This window comes from Saccostrea cucullata, unplaced genomic scaffold, assembly GCF_032062105.1.
Source record: "Saccostrea cucullata isolate Sc308-1 unplaced genomic scaffold, CSIRO_AGI_Scuc_v1 ctg9934, whole genome shotgun sequence".
NCBI lineage: Eukaryota > Metazoa > Mollusca > Bivalvia > Ostreida > Ostreidae > Saccostrea > Saccostrea cuccullata.
In genome coordinates, this window is record NW_026935854.1 from 13,491 (window position 1) to 25,578 (window position 12,088).

General features: G+C 33.2%; 1 pseudogene; it reads right to left on the minus strand.

Annotated features, from left to right (window-relative positions):
* Positions 1-1,688: 1,688 nt before the first annotated feature.
* LOC134243962 (uncharacterized) lies at positions 1,689-11,809 on the minus strand (annotated as a pseudogene).
* Between the last annotated feature and the right edge of the window lie 279 nt (positions 11,810-12,088).

The following is a 12,088-nucleotide window of genomic DNA, read 5'->3' on the forward strand; positions in this document are numbered from 1 at the left end:
TATTTATTTACTCATTATTTCAGTGAACTCTAGATCAGAGACAACATAAAAACTGCCAAATTTGTCACAGAAATTAAACACAATTTAATAATTGTGCACAAATTAAAAAATAGTACATTAAGGAATCAGCACGTTCGACAAAATAAGAAAGAAAAATGAATACGCATCACACTGCTGTTCTTTTCCTTGTATCTAAACATGTAAATTAGCAATAAAAAGGATTCTGCTGACAATGAAGGACCATTTTTAAACCCCACTTCAACTTATGAATTCTTTCACATTTTAAAGTATATTATACCATATGTTTGGTTTATATTATCTAGTAAAATTTAGAACAAGTTAAAGCTGAACGCGAATCGTAAATAAGCAAACGCCATTTTTAATAAAACTATCTATAATATCAGAACTGGGGTACATACTGTGCATTGCTTTATTGCCACTGGTATACGTATCGGCGTCTAATGGTGACCCGTGTTCGTGCTGTTTTTTTTTTTAACAAACCCTTTGTTTACAATTTTATGCAGTGTCGTGGTTGTTTGTATAATGCATAGAACTGTGCAACTGTTGTTAGTATTTTTGGTTTCTTACTCTCTTGCATAAGAAGTTCACCGTTATTTTTTGTCGCTACGAATGATGTATAGCATACGTCAATCTACACTGGTGACAATTGATGACACTGAACAGTGACTTAGTAAGCAGCTTTATATAGGGGACCTCAGATATAGCAAGTGCATAATTGAATATGGCGAACAAATTATTTTTGTGAATCGTGGAATCGAGCAAAGTCAATTTGGAAAAACGTATAATGGTTTGCTTAGAAACAATATTAAATAGCATTTTCAAAACGGTATTTTATTTTTTAATCACTTCATATATTTGATTACCCTAACTTTACCGCTATAATACTCCGCAACAAATAGATTGTCCCTTTTATCCACATATATACCATGTGGATCCTTCAGGTCACAGTTATCTATATAACGGATGACTCTCACTGTCATTGGTTATTCCAAAAGGATAAAATGGCATGGTCTTTTAAAATGAAGGATTTCCAGTGTGCCGAAATCGGAGTTTTTCACAATGTTTAACCACCTCTAAAAAACAAGCTTCCCAGTCCGCTACACATATGTCCAGGTTATTGTTTTCAGAAATGTATTTAATTTTGTTATTACCTGAATATAGATATTCTCATCATCAAATTCGACTGTTTGTTTCTTTGTGGAGCCCCAAAAGCGGACGACTTTGGATTGAGTTTCGGCATCATTATACATGGTAATCAGGAGATCACTAGAAGAGGTGACACAGAGATTTGAAGGTATCCAGTCCTGTAGTCGTACCATCTCCTCTGTCTGTCCATTCCTTACTTTATTTAAGTTTTTGTTATCCAGTCAGAATACACTAGATTCCCATCGCATGTAACTGCTATATCATATGGTGTCCCCACTGATTTTGTCTTGATTGTCTTCACAAGTGATCCACGAATATTTAAGCATTTCATATAACTGACACTTCTTCCTCTTGTCAAGATTTCTTCTTCACCGAAACAGGTTACACTGAGGAGATTTTCATACCCACTATCTATAACGGTGATAAGTTCTGGTTCTTCCTGCAGTTTTCTGGTGTTTAATTCTGGATTTTTCTTCTGTTTTGTTGGATAAAGGTGTCAGTGATCCAAACAACTTTCTAAACTAATCTTTTTCTATTGCCTTTGCACTGAAGGTTGGCGTTGATACTAGAATTTTGGGAGGAGGTTCGCAGAATTCATTGGTTTGGGGAATATATTCCATGATCACGGACACTTCATTGGATTCTTCCATTCTACCTAATTCCAGCAACGTGCCTTCAATCTTATCTTTTATTTGTTTGATTCCATCTAAAGAGTTTTGCAGAAAGCTGATATGTTTGATTTTTTGTTCTTCAATTTCTGTCTTCATTTCATCAACGATGTCATTGATAACTCTGTGACAGTTTTCTCCGTGTTTGGTCACCCCTTTTGTTTGTTTCTCATATTCTCCATCCAAGTTAGCTTTCTGAGTTTCTATGTCTGTTTCTACTTCTTCATATGTTAGGAAAATTAAGTTTTCTAATTCGTTAGTATCTTTTCTTATTACTCCTTTCTTTGCATTATAAATATCAGAAAGAGTTGAAATTTTATGTCCCTTGTGTGTATAAGATATTATACAACACAAAGAGCATACAGAAATATCGCATTCTTTACAATGAAATTTACATCTTTTCGTTTGATGTAATGTACATTTAGGATAAATCAAAGTTGATTTCCTCTGCTGGACTGGGACTACTTTATGTTTATCATAGTCATCACAAATATACTTTCCTATACAAGGAATACACAGGTTAATTTGACAGAAATTACAGTACATCTGCACTATAGCCTCCTCACAAAGGTCACATCGAATGACATCTTGGGCATTTTTGCTGGGATTCATGTTGAATCTGAAATATAAATGAATAGACAGTTCTATGAAGAATCTAATTTGGAACTGGGTTTTAAAATGAAAATAATATAAACAGACTATGAAAATAAAATATATTGGTTTGGCAAATATTGATAACATGTATTAGTTACTTCAAGGCAGAGATTTTTTACCGGGTGGTAAATTCCAGGTGAGGGAGGGGCTTATTTTGTACAGGTGTGAATGCCTTGGGGGCTAGCAGTCTACCTGTGGCCATCTGTCTCCTAATCCCTATACACAGGAAGTGATTTAATACACAGTAAAATACCCCAGGTGTAAAGCTTTACCTGTGTTTAGGATTTTGAGACAATTTGAAAATTTGTAGTAAAAGGGTTTTTCAATCATATATTGATTTATTTTGACTGTTTGAAAACACCCCTACCCATTTGAAAAAAAATTATTATGATATCACACTCTACATTCAAATATTAAAACAAAGATAGTTTTAGATGTTAGTGGATCTGTAAATTAAAAAAAAAACTCCTGTAACAACCAAATTAGACTTAATTCATTCATCCCAAGGATCCCATCTTTTAAATGAAAAAAGACTTTAAGAGCCGTGTTAACTACATTTTACTAAAAAAAATCCAGATTTATCATAACCTTGATAAAGCTTTGTCACCATGATATGTTTTAAAAAGATTGCTTGTAAATTCTTATTTGATTAAAAAAGGAAATCATATTAAGTGACCCATGATTAGAAACATTATTAGCTCACCTGAGCCGAAGGCTCAAGTGAGCTTTTCTGATCAAAATTTGTCCGTTGTCTGTCGGCGTTGTTGTCGTTGTCGTTGTTGTCGTCGTAAACTTTTCACATTTTCATCTTCTTCTCAAGAACCACTGGGCCAGGAAAGATGAAACTCATGTGGAATCATCCTCAGGTAGTGTAGATTCAAGTTTGTTCAAATCATGACCCCCGGGGCTAGGATAGGGCCAAAATGGCCGACCAAAGTTTTACAAAGGAATATATAGAAAATAGGTTTAAAAATCTTTTTCTCAAGAACTACTGGATCAGGAAAGATGAAACTCATGTGGGATCATCCTCAGGTAGTGTAGATTAAATTTTGTTCACATTTTGACCCCCAGGGCTAGGGTGGGGCCAAAATGGCTGACCAAAGATTTACATAGGTATATATAGGAAAAATCTTGAAAAATCTTCTCAACAACAAACACTAGGCAAGGAAAGATTAAACTCATGTGGGATCATCCTCAGGTAGTGTAGATTCAAGTTTGTTCAAATCATGACCCCCGGGGGTAGGGTTGGGCCAAAATGGCCGATCAAAGTTTTACAAAGGAATACAGTGGCTGGAACGTTATTGTTGACAAACCAATCGTGTAGAATCGTTCGTTCATCGTGCGTGATCGTTCGTGTAACGTGCGAGATCGTGCGTGTAACAGACTCAATCGTTTGCGGTTTTAATCGTGCGTGAACGTGCGTTTAGAAACGTGTAAATTTTGTTTTGTAAGTTTTTATCGGAATGTTATCTGTGAAACAAGTATTTCGTTTAAATTATATTTTATTTTTTAATCCAAATAAAAGGAATGAAGCGCAGTTTACATAATTGAATGCGGAACGAACTAACTATCGCTTGTAAACAAGCAATATAGTAAGTCGTACAATATTATGTTTTCGTCAAATAGCGTACTAAGATATTTTACTATACTTTTCTGAATTTCATTCTTGTTTGCTGCTAATTGTGGTAAGATTTTTTTTTAATTTTCAAATTATCTTAAAGAAATATTTTTACAAATTAATAAATATTTTTCAAACCTTACATAAAGGTTTAGTCGGCGAATGTACATGCACGTCACGCACATGATTTTCGGGGTTTTTTTTAACAGTGTTTATCTCTGTAGCTTACTTTTAATTAGTTTTTAAAGTAAAACAATAATTTGCAATATCGTTCTTCATGTTTTAGAGATTCATAAACATTTTGAAGTAATGAAAACATATAGATATAACTTTTAAGTTAAGTCATTCCATGCTGCCATTTTTTTTCCCAATCGAATCCCCCATTCTACATATTATGAAATCCAATTTAATCAAACTTTACGGTCCACCCACTACTATCTTCTGATAGAACAAAAAAAAAACTTTTTCTTATGTCGGAGAATTATCTAAATAATTATTTATTATCTAAAATAATAAAAAAAAACATGTAAAAACATGTAGTACCAGAAATACCCATTTCCGTTTTTTTTTTTTTTTTTTTAATAAAGTCGATGATATATATAATATATTTATTGATAATTCTTTGAACCTAAAATCAATATAAAGCCATATTTCGTTTTGGAAATATCGATTCCTTAATAATTTGAACTATTTTGCGTGAAGAATCGTGCGTTTGCGTTAGCAATCGTGTAAGATCGTGTAACGTGTAGAATCGTGAACGTGAAGGATCGTTCGTGTATCAGGTTTAATCGTGCGTTAATCGTGCGGAATCGTGCGTGTAACGTGATCGTTCGTGTACGTTGTCAACAATAACGTTCCAGCCACTGTATATAGGAAAAATCTTTAAATATCTTCTTCTCAAGTACCACTGGGCCAGGAAAGATTAAACTCATGTGGAATCAATCTCAGAAAGTGTAGATTAAAATTTGGTTAAATCATGACCCCAGGGGGGTAGGGTGGGGCCAAAATGGCAGATCAAAGTTTTACATAGGAACATATAGGGAAACCTTTTAGAATCTTCTTTTCAAGTACTTCAAAGCCAGGCTTCGTTATATTTATAGGGAATCATCCTAAGGTAGTGTAGATTCAAGTTTGTTCAAATCATGACCCCCTGGGGGGATGTAAAATTCAAGCGCCCCCCCCCCCCGTTTACTTTCAGTTCTAATCTGATCTGTGTTTTTTCCTAGCCAATTGCTCAGGTGAGCGATGTGGCCCCTGGGCCTCTTGTTTTAAAATTTAATTGCTAGTACTTCACACAGCGCTTCTCTGAACTTAATAACATTTTCACTTAAGGTTTACCATTTAGCATATAAAAATTAAAAATCGAAATTTCATTTGGAAAAAAAGTTTTATGTACCCAAGGTTATTTTTTTAATGCATATTATATTATAATCCTTTCAAATACTAAGAGTATATTTAATTCATATATAATCTAAAAATTTCATAGTTATACAGTTTCTATATACTATGTTCACCCAGTAAACATCAAAGGATCAAATGTTAATTAGAAGGTCACCACGAGTCCCAAGCAAGGTGTTCAGGGTATACACTGAGACCAGTAAGTAAGTGTCAATCAAGTTCCAGCTTCCAATGATGGACCTTCATGCACTTGATTGACAGGGCTACCCAGACCAGGTATTTTTGAAGGCGGTGCTTAAAATCTCTGCCTTTCAGTTTGACAAAAAATAAATTTTGTGTTTTTTTTCGAACAAAGGAATAATTGATGATATATTTAATTATTGAAATAATGCTCCATTCCTCTAACAAACTAAAATATAATATTGTAGAAATTTATAACATGACTTCTATTTTTGAATTAACACACTTGCTAAGAAGTCAATAATTTTATTTGAGATATATAGGAATTTACATCCCTCCTACATTTATCTTAATTATTCGTCTAAATTTAAATTTCCAATCCCTTACAATGTTATTTGAATAAAGCTACTTACATCCTAAATCATTTTCAACATGAAAGAACCGAGTCAAAGAAAATTTGTTTTGTTTCTGAAATATAAATCAACAAACTTGCCGTGTTATCTTCAATGCGGCCTCGGGTTGAATGCAAAGGTGCACTATTTTGTCTGGTGTATTCCTACACTGAATTACGTGTCTACATGAAATAAAGATATAAAGTACATTTCAGTAACTGTACTATCACCATTCTTTCCTTTTGTCATTAAAATATTAACAGCAGAGAAGGAGCAAAAAAAAAATGCAATAGAGTTTAGAAAGAAATATGTATGGATGTTCAAAAAGTGGTCCTAGTCACATTTTGATGTTTAAATCCCAAAAAATCTTAATATTTTGCCAATATCAAAGATAACATATATAAAATTTAATGTTGCAATGGCAATATTTATTCTACACCTGGAATTTTTACATTTGATAAGATTGCCTTCAATCCCTTTGATTTCCCGAGAACCCCCTCCCCTTTGTAAAACTTCAAAGAAATGTTTTGTTGTAATAGAACACCTTTGCAAAGACCACGCCAAAAGACATAATAAAAATGTCGTAAATTATAGGTTCATAAAATGCTTCATAAATTAAATGTTGATATCTTTCCAATAAATCCCCGATATCTTTACCGTGCTCATGGCACATATGTGAAATTAAGGAGGTTCGATCCTTAGCTTAGTGCATATTTTGGTCTGGACCTTCTGTATTATTTTAAGTTCTAACATTAAATCTGGATTCTGCAATGCAAAGTAAAGTATATCCAATGAAAAAACCAATTTAATGTCATTCAAATAGGATTAAGCAAGGAACTATATTTCAAGGTTATTTAAAGACAAAAATGATCATGCTTTCACTTTTTAAATTCATACAGTACTGTACAGTCGAGATTCTTATCTTTCAGTGTTGATTGCACACAGAGCTGTTTTTTCCCCCATGTTTTTATGCTGGTTCTTACGGCGCCGCTGGAGGGCCAGGTAAAAAAGATATTTTTATTTGTTCGGACAAATAAGAAATTCGTTCGGACGAATTAGATCATCGTTCGGACAAATTAGAAATTCGTTTGGACGAATTAGTTATTTGTTCGGACGAATTAGATATTTGTTCGGACAAATTAGATATTCGTTCAGACGAGTTAGAAATTCGTTCGGACGAATTAGGTATTCGTTCGGACAAATTAGAAATTCGTTCGGATGAATTAGAAATTTGTTCGGACAAATAAGTTATTTGTTCGGACAAATTAGATATTTGTTCGGACAAATTAGAAATTCGTTCGGACAAATTAGTTATTTGTTCGGACGGATTAGATATTTGTTCGGACAAATTAGATGTTTGCACAAATTATCTTGTAAAGAAGATATACAATTCAATTGTCTATTCATGAGGATTCATTCTTTTTTAATACATAAATAGCTCTTTGGACCATGACATACACACGTTGCAACTAGACATGTGCTATTAAAGTCGGGTATCTTGATTGTAAATATTCGGAAATAATGGTTCTATACCGGTATATATTATAGGCCTAAAGTCTGCAATTCTGAAAGCATATTATCTGAGAGCCCACGAGTAAATTCAAAGGGTCAGTTACTTCTTATCAAACATCTTTTCACTCCCATCCCTGACACACTCATAAGATTTGTCATAAATAAACATCATCTGGTTCTATCAGACAAACTTTTGCTGGTGGTGTTAAATTGGTAACACTGGGGTGCCAGTGGTCAGTTACCGCTTCTTTGAAAAGATGAGTTCCACTCCTTAAGGTTTTATTCATATTGCAGGCAATTGGTACGGGAAAAAATTGGCATTGAAAAATTAAGCCCCCCCCCCAACGAAATACGACTGTCAACTTTGGGCAACTTTTCCTGTGTCCCTTTTTTTTTTTTTTGCTTGTCAACTTTTCAGGTAAGTATTTTTTTTCTCAGCCCCCCCCCCCACTTTCAAAAACGCTGCTACGTGGCTGTATTGTATTATATTAAAAAAACTTCGGAATCAAAATATGAAGCCTCTCATTCGATGGGTCTTAATTTTTTTTAAGGTGGGGCTTATATATATTACTAGCTAGAACATGTGTAGTTTTGCTTCTATACCGCTGTTCCCACATTTAAGTATTTTGTGATAAAGGATCTCATAAGTCCATCTCCAATGGATTCTTTCTAAGATCGTTAAAAACTATTATTAAGTATCTATATAAATTTTATTTTATTTTTAAATATCAGAAAAGCGCATGAATTAAAACATACAGGTATAATATTGACCAAATTAAAGACAAGCCCCTTTTCGGGAAAAAGATTAAAAAAAAAATAGATTAATACATGACTGTACGTTCCTAGAAAGTGCAGTAAAAATTAAAAACACATCATAATTTAATGCAAGTTAAGCTTCTCAACGATTAAGACAATCGATCGTTTTTAAATAGAGGAGGGGGGGGGGTTGTTACTTAATTGAAAATATTTTGATATTCATTCATTCATGATTTATTTTCCCCATAAAAGGGGTTGGTTTCATAATTCCCCTTTCTAGTGAGTCATTGGCCTATCAAACCTTCGAACTGGTATTCAACTGTAAAAGCGTATACACAAAATTAAGACATGCTGAAAGTGAAATGAAATAGTTTGTTCGACTACATGTACCTCTCCAATAAGGGGAGGGGGCTACAATTATGCTCTGTAAATCAATGGACTAGGGAATATACCAGATTGACCGGTTGACATCTTAATTCACCGGCTCTCGAGTCATAGGAACAATCTGAGATCAATACGAACAGGTTCATTTTTGTGAAGTTTTCTTAATTCACAAACAGGAATATTTAATTAAAAACTCAATGAGGACCTTTTTTCATTTTTAACACCGCATATGTACCAGATTGATTAATTGAATGTTTTACACCGAATCGGCAATATTTCAGCCACATATCGGCGACATATGTATCAGAAATGTATTTCAAAAATCATTTACATGTCATAATTAATAAATTGCAGGGTAGTGAATATGTACATAAAAATTATAAGAAAGAGATCAACATTAAAACAACTTATCTTCAAAATATTTATTGATTGTTGTTCATTAAAGTTATTTTGCAAAGAATCAAAATAAAATGAACCATCTTGATGCAAATCGCACATTAATCGCGATGTCCTGACAGTTGTTCACATTTTCTCTAATTTGTCCGAACGAATAACTAATTCGTCCGAACGAATTTCTAATTCGTCCGTACAAATAACTAATTTGTCCGAGCGAATTTCTAATTTGACCGAACGAATATCTAATTCGTCCGAACAAATAACTAATTCGTCCGAACGAATTTCTAATTTGTCCGAACAAATCAAAATATTTTTTACCTGGCCCTCCAGCGGCGTCGTAGGTACTTGAATATCTATTTAATTATTTCTCATGAATTCTTTCATTAGATTGAGACAAATATAGAAAATATATTCTGAAAGTCCAGGAAAAAATTGATTCAAATTAAACATAAAATTAACAGCTTATCAGTGGTATCTAGATATCTAAAAGTTTACATCATAGGCCATCACTTTTGTTTTTCTTTTCTGAAGATAGGACAACTTAAGCAGACAATCAATCTGCTTAAATTCAGCAGAAGTTCAGGACTTAAAAATATTTTTCTTTCTCGTTAAATTTTCAATGCCAGAAATAGTAGATTTTGTGAGTGCAGAAAGGACAAAAGTTGATTATGCAAAGTAATTTAAAATTTTTTTTCTAGTTACAATTTTGTTAAATAATTAAAAAGTACAGTTTCACAATTGAAGTCAGGATAGGCTATGCAAGAGAGTGACGAAGTTAACAGGAATAGATTCATATGTAAAATCAATGTAAAACATTGAAAGTGATTTAAAAAAAAATGGGATAAACGAATCTCCAATGATTTATTTTTGCATACGATAAAGGTACCTGTATATAGCAAATGTTAATACACTGTACTGTAGTGACACTTGCATAAATGCCTACATTTTGTAAAAAATAAATCCTGGTTAGAATAATATTCTCCATTTTGGAATTCAGGTCAAATATAGACAAAGATTTGTCCTATGTTAATGCTTGATGTTGTGGAAAAAAAATCAATGTTTTTCTTAGGTAAATATTTGTGATTGATGGGATTTATTTTACTGGTGGTTAGTCAATCGTGATTATATACTTTATACACCTATTTGGCAGTATTAAAATATATCACTTAATTCTAATTTTACTGTATGTCCTCGGATACTGGATCGTTATTTACATCGCTGATATTCTGATAAATTCACTGGGTAATAAAACTCGAGTAAACATATTTTGAATTTAAATAATCCGTGCTAAAACATAAAAGAACGAAAAATGTGCATTATACTAAAGTGCATATTACAGTGTAGTTCATTTTGATGACAGTGATGAATCCGTTTCTTTCAATCCTGCTCCAACTTATTTATAAATCCTTTGCATGTACGTCATGTACATGAAATGAATTTTCTAAATGGGGTTAATTACCTTTTAGATCATGTAATACTAATTAGTCTCAGTCTATTTTAATCTCTAGTGGTATTTTAAAAATAAAAAATATTTAATAAAAACATTTCCTTCTGAAAATACAGAAATTACAACATTTTGAAGATTTATTATAAAATTTTGTTTAAATTACTTGACATTAAATAGCATATTTGAGGATGGTGTTTTATTTTTTAACTTCATATATTTGATTTTCTTAACAGCACCACTATAAAATTCTGCAACAAGTAGATTATCTCTTTTATCCACGTGTATACCATGTGGACCCTTGAAGTCACAGCTATCTATAGAATGCAGGAATTGTCCATCCTGGTCTAGGATATGAATACAGTGTACAGTTATCAAGGAAGTCTGCTGTCAGGATTTGATTCTGACTGTCTGTTGCTATTCCAAGAGGTTCAAATGGTTTGTACTTTGGCATAGGCAGATGTCCAGTGTATTTAAATCGGAGTTTTCCGGTTTGGTTTACTACAACTACAGCATGACCTTTACTGTCAGCCACACAGATATCCAGGTTTCTGTTCTCAGTAATGTATTTGATTCTGTTATTTTCTGAATACAGGGATCTACCCTCATCATCAAACTGAATTGTTTGTTTCTCTATGGAACCTGAGTAACGGACAACTTTGGATTGTGTACGATCATCACGGAACATGGTAACCAGGAGATCACCAGAGGAGGTGACACAGATATTTGAAGGTGTCCAGTCTTGTAGTCTGATTATCTCTTCTATCTTCCCATTCCGGACTTTATTAACCGTCCCATTCTTTCCATCAGCGTACACGAGATCCCCATCATCTGTCAATGCAATATCATTCGGCTGTCCCCCTGATTTGGTCTTGATTTTTTTCAAGACTGAGCCGTGATTATTAAAGCATTTCATATCAATGTCCTTATTTGCCCTTGTCCAGATTTCTTCGTTACCGAAACAGGAAACACTTAGGAGATTTTCGTAGCCAGTTTTTATAGTAGTGATTAGCTCTGGTTTCTCTAGCAACTCTTTAGTAATAGTCTCTGATTTCGACTTTTTTAGTTTGTAACCATTTTCTTCTGTTGTAATGTATAAGGGTGTCAGCAATCCAAACATCTTGCAAAACTGATCTGTAATTATTATCTTTGGACTGAACGTTGGCAGCGAAACTTGAACCTTTGGAGGAAGTTGGCGGAATTCTTTATTTTTAGAATTGTATTCCATGGTCAAGGACATTTCATTTGATTCTTTGATAAGATTCAATTTTAGCGAAGTTTCCTCAATCCAGAGTTGTATTTATTTGATTTCAGGCAAATGTTCTTTGAGAATGATGATATGTTTGATTTTTTGTTCTTCAATTTCTACCTTCATTTTATCAACAATAGCATTGATTACCATGAGACAGTCTTCTCCGCGTTTGGTTACAGTTGTGGTAGGTGTAGCATATTCTTTATCTAAGTTATCTATCTGATGTTCTATGTCTCTTGCTACTTCTTCATATGTTGGCGAAATTAT